The following is an 8733-nucleotide window of genomic DNA, read 5'->3' as shown; positions in this document are numbered from 1 at the left end:
CCAGCCCAGAAGGAAGAGTCTGATAAGCCCAGCAAGGAATCTGATGAAGTGGTCAATACTATATTTATAAGTTCAGATCTGTCTTTTTTTTACTTTTCTATATGTCATTAAGATAAAATGTTAAAACTTCCTCTCGTGTCATGTTTCTTCAGCCAGCACACTCGGGTCCTCTTATGCGAGTGGCCTGGGCCCGCATCATTCTCGACGAAGCTCACAACATCAAAAATCCTAAAGTGCAGACGTCCATGGCCGTCTGTCAGCTTAGGGCTCGAGCACGCTGGGCTGTCACTGGTACACCCATCCAGAACAACCTACTGGACATGTACTCACTGCTCAAGTAAGACTCAGTCAATAAGGACGTTTTTAACATGTTTTTGTCTAGTTTTGTCTGCATGCTGCATACACCGATCAGCCACAACATTAAAACCACTGACAGGAGAAGTAAATAACATCGACCATCTTGTGACAATTCAATGTTCTGCTGGGAAACTTCTGGACCTGGCTGGCTGTCCGTGGGACAGATTAATTGCCTAAATAAATTTACATTTCATATTTTATAAACAATACAAAAAGATTTGAGTTCATGAAATATTTTAAAAAGATTGATAAATAGGAATATAAGTACAAGACAATAAATAAGAGATGTAAAAGAGGTTACATTATAATTAACTTCTGTAACAACATGATATTAAATGATTTCAGTTGCGTTTAAAAGAAACCTTCCTGTGAGGGCATTTTATTTTGAAACTAGACAATTCCCCTGCGGGAAATCGCGAGAGTGATGCAGTGGCCGCAGCAGTCTGCGATACCATGCTATATTGCTGCGACAGTACGATGCTACGATGCTATGATGATGCTACTATGCCGAGATGCTACTACAATGCTATGATGCTAAGATACTAAGATGCTATGATACTAAGATGCTACAAAGCTAAGATACTATGTTGCTACGATGCTAAGATGCTACAATGCAATTATACTAAGATGCTATGATGCTTTAATGATCACCTGTTCATATAGTCATTATATAATCCTGGTGAAAATATTTGCGACTAACGTTGCAAATAATTTCATGTTTGACTACAAAAAGTAATGGTCAGGTCAAGACAGGTATGAAAGTATTCGCGACTTACGTCGCGAATGTCTTTACTAAGTAGCATGTCTTTACTACCATGAGCAGCAGCTATAACAAAAAGCACAACTCAAATAGTCATTTAAGGCCTGGTTCCTTCTGACTGGATGGGTGTGAGTTTGATGTCATGCAGGGTACAACAAACCAAACAGGATGAGGAGGATGCAGTAGGCCTGGCTGAGAGAGAGAGACACTGAGAAGGGTCGTCCTTTATGCTTCGCCTTCTACAAACTGAAGGGCAGGTACAGGCAGCAGAGCCCTCCCAGCTCCACCTGAAAGTCAGCATCAAATAAGGAAGAGAGTGGGAGGGATCTCACTAGGATCCCCAGACAAAGAACGAGCAAATCGTAACAATTGATCGTTAATCATAATAATTTTAACAATAAAACTCATTACTCCTACCTGAGCAATAGTTTAACAGTTTACGGCACAGTCTTACAGTTAGATAAACAATAATATTAAACTTAACACATCCAGGCTGTAACAAGGAATCAGCGATGAAGTGAAGACCTTCAAATTGTCCTGCGAGTCCAGCTCTTTGTCTCATGTTGGACGTCACTGCAGTCTGTCTGGATCAGCTGGAGGAAAACTATAGGCAGACAAATAGACATGTCAAATAATGTTATGTAACATACTTAATATAACTCTTATGAGTGTTCAACAGCTCATTATTTATTTAATTAAAAACATCATATTATATTAAATTACTCCAATTATATATATATACTGTCATTAATGTTGTTGCAAGCCATAAATGTTTCCTACTTTATGTGGTGGAATAATATATTTTTCAGTTTGACACAGTTTAATTTAAAAATATCTTCCCTTTAAATTGTAAAACTTCAACATTATTACTGTGATAAGCACCCGCTAGCAAGGCGGCGAATTAGCCGGCGGCTAACCCCACTAGCCTCCGCGTTAGCTCACGGCGAACTGCCGCGGCTAATTCGTGTTTAACTCCCGCGGGTCCGCGGTTAAATCCCGGTTAGCTAGCGGTTAGCTCGAGGCTAACTCCGCGGTTGAGTCCGCGGCGTTAAGCTAGCGGCTAGCTAGCTCCGTTAGCTCCGCTAGCTTGCTAACATACATGAGCTATGCTGGAAGGCTAGTCGTCGGCTAAATCACTGGGCGGCTAGTCGTTAGCGTCTGTTAGCAGTTTAGCCATTCACTGACCTAATAAGATGAAGGAAACGGGTCAGGGATGTTGTGTCAGGAGTTTCAGCAAAGCAGCCAGATATAATTTGTGTTTAAAATAAAGGAAAAGGTCATAATGTCAGGTTCTGGCCCCCTACAGTACTGCAGTAATGGTTTGGGGGGTTTTAATGTTTTGGCAGATCATGTTTTCCACTGAGAGCTCTTTTCCCGCCTCTCGTCCCCAGCAGCTGCGTGTGTGAACGTGTGTAAGCTGGTTGGGGTCTGGTTGTCATGGCTACCAGGGTCAACTGCTCCTTTTAGAATGTCAGTTGGAAGACGGGGAAAGAGAGAGAAAATGCTGAAAAATCGCCTCGAACAGGAAGGACTTGTGGCCAAACCGTATTTCCAATCATTGAACCGACTTAACTTTGGGCATCTTGAGGCTTTCCTGAACGTCTAGATGTGTAATTTGTAGGTAAAATGAAGAAATGTGACCTATTCAAAGCGATTCAAAGAAAGGTTACGTCTGCTTTCCTCCAGAAATTTCCCTGCCTTTTTAACATGGCAGTCTATGGAGCTGTGGGTGGGTGTTGCTGGCGCATCTTTGTGTCTGACGCCAAAACTATAAGACTTACAGCTTTAGCAGACGAATTTGAGTGAGAAGACACATTTTCCTACGTTTCTATGTATAAATTATGTCTGTCGTGTGAAATTTGTGGCCACGGGAGCAGTTTCTGTGCAGTTTTTTGACTAACTTTCTTCTCCCCTCCTCACTCTAGCTGATGATGTCATCCACTCTAGCACAAACATTCCGCGCAATACACACCCATTATAAACCCTGAAATTTGAGTAAAAACCTACACAACTCTGAGGCTTCATAGTTTAAAAACGGTAAAAGTTGTCGCTAAGTGAAGTGAATCTCTGAAGAGAAGGCAAGAGTACCTACGTTTTAAAGTTTAAATGAAGTCTCTCGGTTAAAGTATGCCAGAGCAGTTCATTGTTGAAAATGTCTGTTGAATATTTTTTTTTTTCGGGCTTCTCCATTCATTTCAATAGGGAAATTTGTCGCAGTTTTTTCGCGACTACGTCGCGAAAAAATCTTGTTTGAAAGAACTGTATAGAAGCACACCGAGTCCGATCGAGACGCACGTTTTGATGTATTTTGACCTGTGTGCGACGAACGGTATTTGAGTTGAAAAGTTTCGAAAATGCGTAGGAAAAAGTTTAATAATAACTAGACAATTCCCCTGCGGGAAATCGCGAGAGTGATGCAGTGGCCGCAGCAGTCTGCGATACCATGCTATATTGCTGTGATAGTACGATGCTACGATGCTACGATGATGCTGCTATGCCAAGATGCTACAATGCTGAATGAATGAATTAATTTATTGATCATTGAGAGATACTCACGAGCACGAACGGGGGGACGAGCTCGAGAGCAGGGTCGGTGGGAAGGCTCCTCTCCGGCCGGGGGGGACGTCTGATGAAACATTAAGACCAAACACATACAGAACTCAGCAGTTAAGGAGAAAACAATAGATGTAACATTTCTAGAGCCATTTTCACGCAGACAGATGTCATTGTGGCACAGAAGCTTATCTACTGTGTAAATACCTCCAGGGGGGAAGGGGTGGACCTCAGCTCCTCCAGGTCGAGCCTCCTCCAGCGCTGCTTCACCGCCATGGAACGTCTGGAATACTTTTCAAAGCTTAACAGGCTATCAAACCTATCAAACTGACCTAAACCCTAACCTTTACCTAAACTCTAACTACCTAATGTAAAATAATCTAATCTAAGACAAATTAATGTAATATGTTATACTTAAATTAAATCTGTGTAGATGAAGGTGTGGTGAATGTATGTGTGTGGGTGAGGTGGCGATACTGCTCTGCGATGGATGAGGGCGATGAATCAACGATGATCACTCTCAGCTGTCGAAGCACAGGAACCCTTTAATCCTATCAAAGACAATGCAAAAAAATTGAAATGTCTTTCAAATGTTATAAGTAAATGTAAGCAACAAGCTAATAACAAAGCAGACACATGTTAAACATCTGTAGTTGTCATAAAGTGTGTGTTTTCCTTATACTAAGATGCTATGATGCTAAGATACTACAATGCTAAGATGCTTTAATGATGCTACAATGCTATGATGCTAAGATGCTTTAATGATGCTACCATGATGCTACCATGCTATGATGCTTTAATGATCACCTGTTCATATAGTCATAATATAATCCATGTTTGACTACAAAAAGTAATGGTCACGTCAAGACAGGTATGAAAGTATTCGCGACTTACGTCGCGAATGTCTTTACTAAGTAGCATGTCTTTACTACCATGAGCAGCAGCTATAACAAAAAGCACAACTCAAATAGTCATTTAAGGCCTGGTTCCTACTGACTGGATGGGTGTGAGTTTGATGTCATGCAGGGTACAACAAACCAAACAGGATGAGGAGGATGCAGTAGGCCTGGCTGAGAGAGAGAGACACTGAGAAGGGTCGTCCTTTATGCTTCGCCTTCTACAAACTGAAGGGCAGGTACAGGCAGCAGACCCCTCCCAGCTCCACCTGAAAGCCAGCATCAAATAAGGAAGAGAGTGGGAGGGATCTCACTAGGATCCCCAGACAAAGAACGAGCAAATCGTAACAATTGATCGTTAATCATAATAATTTTAACAATAAAACTCATTACTCCTACCTGAGCAATAGTTGAACAGTTTACGGCACAGTCTTACAGTTAGAAAAACAATAATATTAAACTTAACACATCCAGGCTGTAACAAGGAATCAGCGATGAAGTGAAGACCTTCAAATTGTCCTGTTAGTCCAGCTCTTTGTCTCATGTTGGACGTCACTGCAGTCTGTCTGGATCAGCTGGAGGAAAACTATAGGCAGACAAATAGACATGTCAAATAATGTTATGTAACATACTTAATATAACTCTTATGAGTGTTCAACAGCTCATTATTTATTTAATTAAAAACATCATATTATATTAAATTACTCCAATTATATATATACTGTCATTAATGTTGTTGCAAGCCATAAATGTTTCCTACTTTATGTGGTGGAATAATATATTTTTCAGTTTGACACAGTTTAATTTAAAAATATCTTCCCTTTAAATTGTAAAACTTCAACATTATTACTGTGATAAGCCCCCGGCTTGCAACGCGGCGAATTAGCCGGCGGCTAACCCCACTAGCCTCCGCGTTAGCTCACGGCTAACTGCCGCGGCTAATTCGTGTTTAACTCCCGCGGGTCCGCGGTTAAATCCCGGTTAGCTAGCGGTTAGCTAGCGGTTAGCTCGAGGCTAACTCCGCGGTTGAGTCCGCGGCGTTAAGGTAGCGGCTAGCTAGCTCCGTTAGCTCCGCTAGCTTGCTAACATACATGCGCTATGCTGGAAGGCTAGTCGTCGGCTAAATCACTGGGCGGCTAGTCGTTAGCGTCTGTTAGCAGTGGCCCCCTACAGTACTGCAGTAATGGTTTGGGGGGTTTTAATGTTTTGGCAGATCATGTTTTCCACTGAGAGCTCTTTTCCCGCCTCTCGTCCCCTTCTGCTGCGTGTGTAAGCTGGTTGGGGTCTGGTTGTCATGGCTACCAGGGTCAACTGATGCTGAAGTCTCCTTCTCTCTCTCACCTCTGCCTGAGTCAGAGGGAAAGTGCAAACTAGGATTTGCCCTCCGAACAAATGCTCATAAATCAAAAACTACAAGTCCTATCGGGAAGACAAACACATCGTGAGCGTCAGCCAAGGGTTTTCTACAATTTAGTGTTGTTCCCACGCGCCTACTGCGAAAATTGTGGCCGTAGTCGTTTTAGAAAAAAAGTATGCGACGTGAAAAATCGTCGAAAAATCGCTCTCGCTTTCCACATACACACACATGGGGAAAAATTCGAAAACTGGTCGGCGCACTCCTCGCTCGGAGGAGCCTGCAGCCCAAACCGTACGTCCCACACAAATAAAACCCACACCATCTGAAAGCCAACAAAAATCCCTACGTTTTTACGTATTTTTTATCTCTGTACCTCAAAATCTGTGGCCACCACGTGAGATTGAACCTTTTTTTTTCAGAATATCACCGAAACTCTGAAGTTAGAGTGTCGGTCAGAGTGGGCCCATAGAGCCCCATTATAAACGCTGATTTTTAATTTTTTTCCCCAAATTTCACCAAAACGTAAACTGCGACCCTGACCAAACCGTAAAAGGTATCGAAACCCCGTTTTCAGGAAGAGAAAGCTACACTTCCCGTGCCTCGTACAAACTTCCAAGCAAGTTTCTACTACAAAGCATGGCCGAGTAATCACTCGACAAAGCCAAGCTGTAAATTTTGGAATGTTGCCGCTTTTTTCGGGCTTCTCCATTCATTTCAATGGGAAATTTATCGCGTTTTTTTCGCGACTACGTCGCGAAAAAATCTTGTTTGGAAGAACTGTATAGAAGCACACCGAGTCCGATCGAGACGCACGTTTTGATGTATTTTGACCTGTGTGCGACGAACGGTATTTGAGTTGAAAAGTTTCGAAAAATCGGGTGTGGAAAAAGTTTAATAATAAGAAGAAAAAACGTAGTGAAGAACAATAGTTTGCAGTGCTTTGCACTGCAAACTATTGACTCCCATAGCTTTGCTATGAGGGTCAATAGTTTGCATTGCGTAGCACTGCATCACTAACTAGACAATTCCCCTGCGGGAAATCGCGAGAGTGATGCAGTGGCCGCAGCAGTCTGCGATACCATGCTATATTGCTGTGATAGTACAATGCTACGATGCTACGATGATGCTGCTATGCCAAGATGCTACAATGCTGAATGAATGAATGAATTTATTGATCATTGAGAGATACTCACGAGCACGAACGGGGGGACGAGCTTGAGAGCAGGGTCGGTGGGAAGGCTCCTCTCCGGCCGGGGGGGACGTCTGATGAAACATTAAGACCAAACACATACAGAACTCAGCAGTTAAGGAGAAAACAATAGATTTCTAGAGCCATTTTCACGCAGACAGATGTCATTGTGGCACAGAAGCTTATCTACTGTGTAAATACCTCCAGGGGGGAAGGGGTGGACCTCAGCTCCTCCAGGTCGAGCCTCCTCCAGCGCTGCTTCACCGCCATGGAACGTCTGGACTTCCTAGGCATCCTGCTGACAAAAAATAGACAGAAAAAAAAAAACAAGACAAAATACTTTTCAAAGCTTAACAGGCTATCAAACCTATCAAACTAACCTAAACCCTAACCTTTACCTAAACTCTAACTACCTAATGTAAAATAATCTAATCTAAGACAAATTAATGTAATATGTTATACTTAAATTAAATCTGTGTAGATGAAGGTGTGGTGAATGTATGTGTGTGGGTGAGGTGGCGATACTGCTCTGCGATGGATGAGGGCGATGAATCAACGATGATCACTCTCAGCTGTCGAAGCACAGGAACCCTTTAATCATATCAAAGACAATGCAAAAAAATTGAAATGTCTTTCAAATGTTATAAGTAAATGTAAGCAACAAGCTAATAACAAAGCAGACACATGTTAAACATCTGTAGTTGTCATAAAGTGTGTGTTTTCCTTATACTAAGATGCTATGATGCTAAGATACTACAATGCTAAGATGCTTTAATGATGCTACAATGCTATGATGCTAAGATGCTTTAATGATGCTACCATGATGCTACCATGCTATGATGCTTTAATGATCACCTGTTCATATAGTCATAATATAATCCATGTTTGACTACAAAAAGTAATGGTCAGGTCAAGACAGGTATGAAAGTATTCGCGACTTACGTCGCGAATGTCTTTACTAAGTAGCATGTCTTTACTACCATGAGCAGCAGCTATAACAAAAAGCACAACTCAAATAGTCATTTAAGGCCTGGTTCCTTCTGACTGGATGGGTGTGAGTTTGATGTCATGCAGGGTACAACAAACCAAACAGGATGAGGAGGATGCAGTAGGCCTGGCTGAGAGAGAGAGACACTGAGAAGGGTCGTCCTTTACGCCCTTCTACAAACTGAAGGGCAGGTACAGGCAGCAGACCCCTCCCAGCTCCACCTGAAAGCCAGCATCACATAAGGAAGAGAGTGGGAGGGATCGTCACACCTCCACCAGGATTATATTATGACTATATAAACAGGTGGATTATTATGATTAACGATCAATTATTACAATTTGCTCGTTAATCATAATAATTTTAACAATAAAACTCATTACTCCTACCTGAGCAATAGTTTAACAGTTTACGGCACAGTCTTACAGTTAGATAAACAATAATATTAAGCTTAACACATCCAGGCTGTAACAAGGAATCAGCGATGAAGTGAAGACCTTCAAATTGTCCTGCGAGTCCAGCTCTTTGTCTCATGTTGGACGTCACTGCAGTCTGTCTGGATCAGCTGGAGGAAAACTATAGGCAGACAAACAGACATGTCAAATAATGTTATGTAACATACTTAATATAACTCTT

General features: G+C 42.0%; 1 pseudogene across 1 annotated transcript in view; it reads left to right on the top strand.

The window, feature by feature from the left end:
- The first annotated feature begins 261 nt into the window (after nt 1–261).
- The window catches only part of LOC311488774 (transcription termination factor 2-like), a 30289-nt pseudogene continuing 21817 nt past the window's right edge, over nt 262–8733 (top strand). The window contains exon 1 of the transcript XR_014699933.1: nt 262–337. The product of XR_014699933.1 is annotated as a transcription termination factor 2-like (transcript). The remainder of the gene's footprint in view (nt 338–8733) is intronic.

The sequence above is a fragment of the Chelon labrosus genome (genome assembly GCF_963514085.1).
Source record: "Chelon labrosus genome assembly, chromosome: 5".
NCBI classification, from domain to species: Eukaryota; Metazoa; Chordata; class Actinopteri; order Mugiliformes; family Mugilidae; genus Chelon; species Chelon labrosus.
The sequence above is the reverse complement of the archived record's forward strand: the minus strand, read 5'-3'. Positions and strand labels throughout refer to the sequence as shown.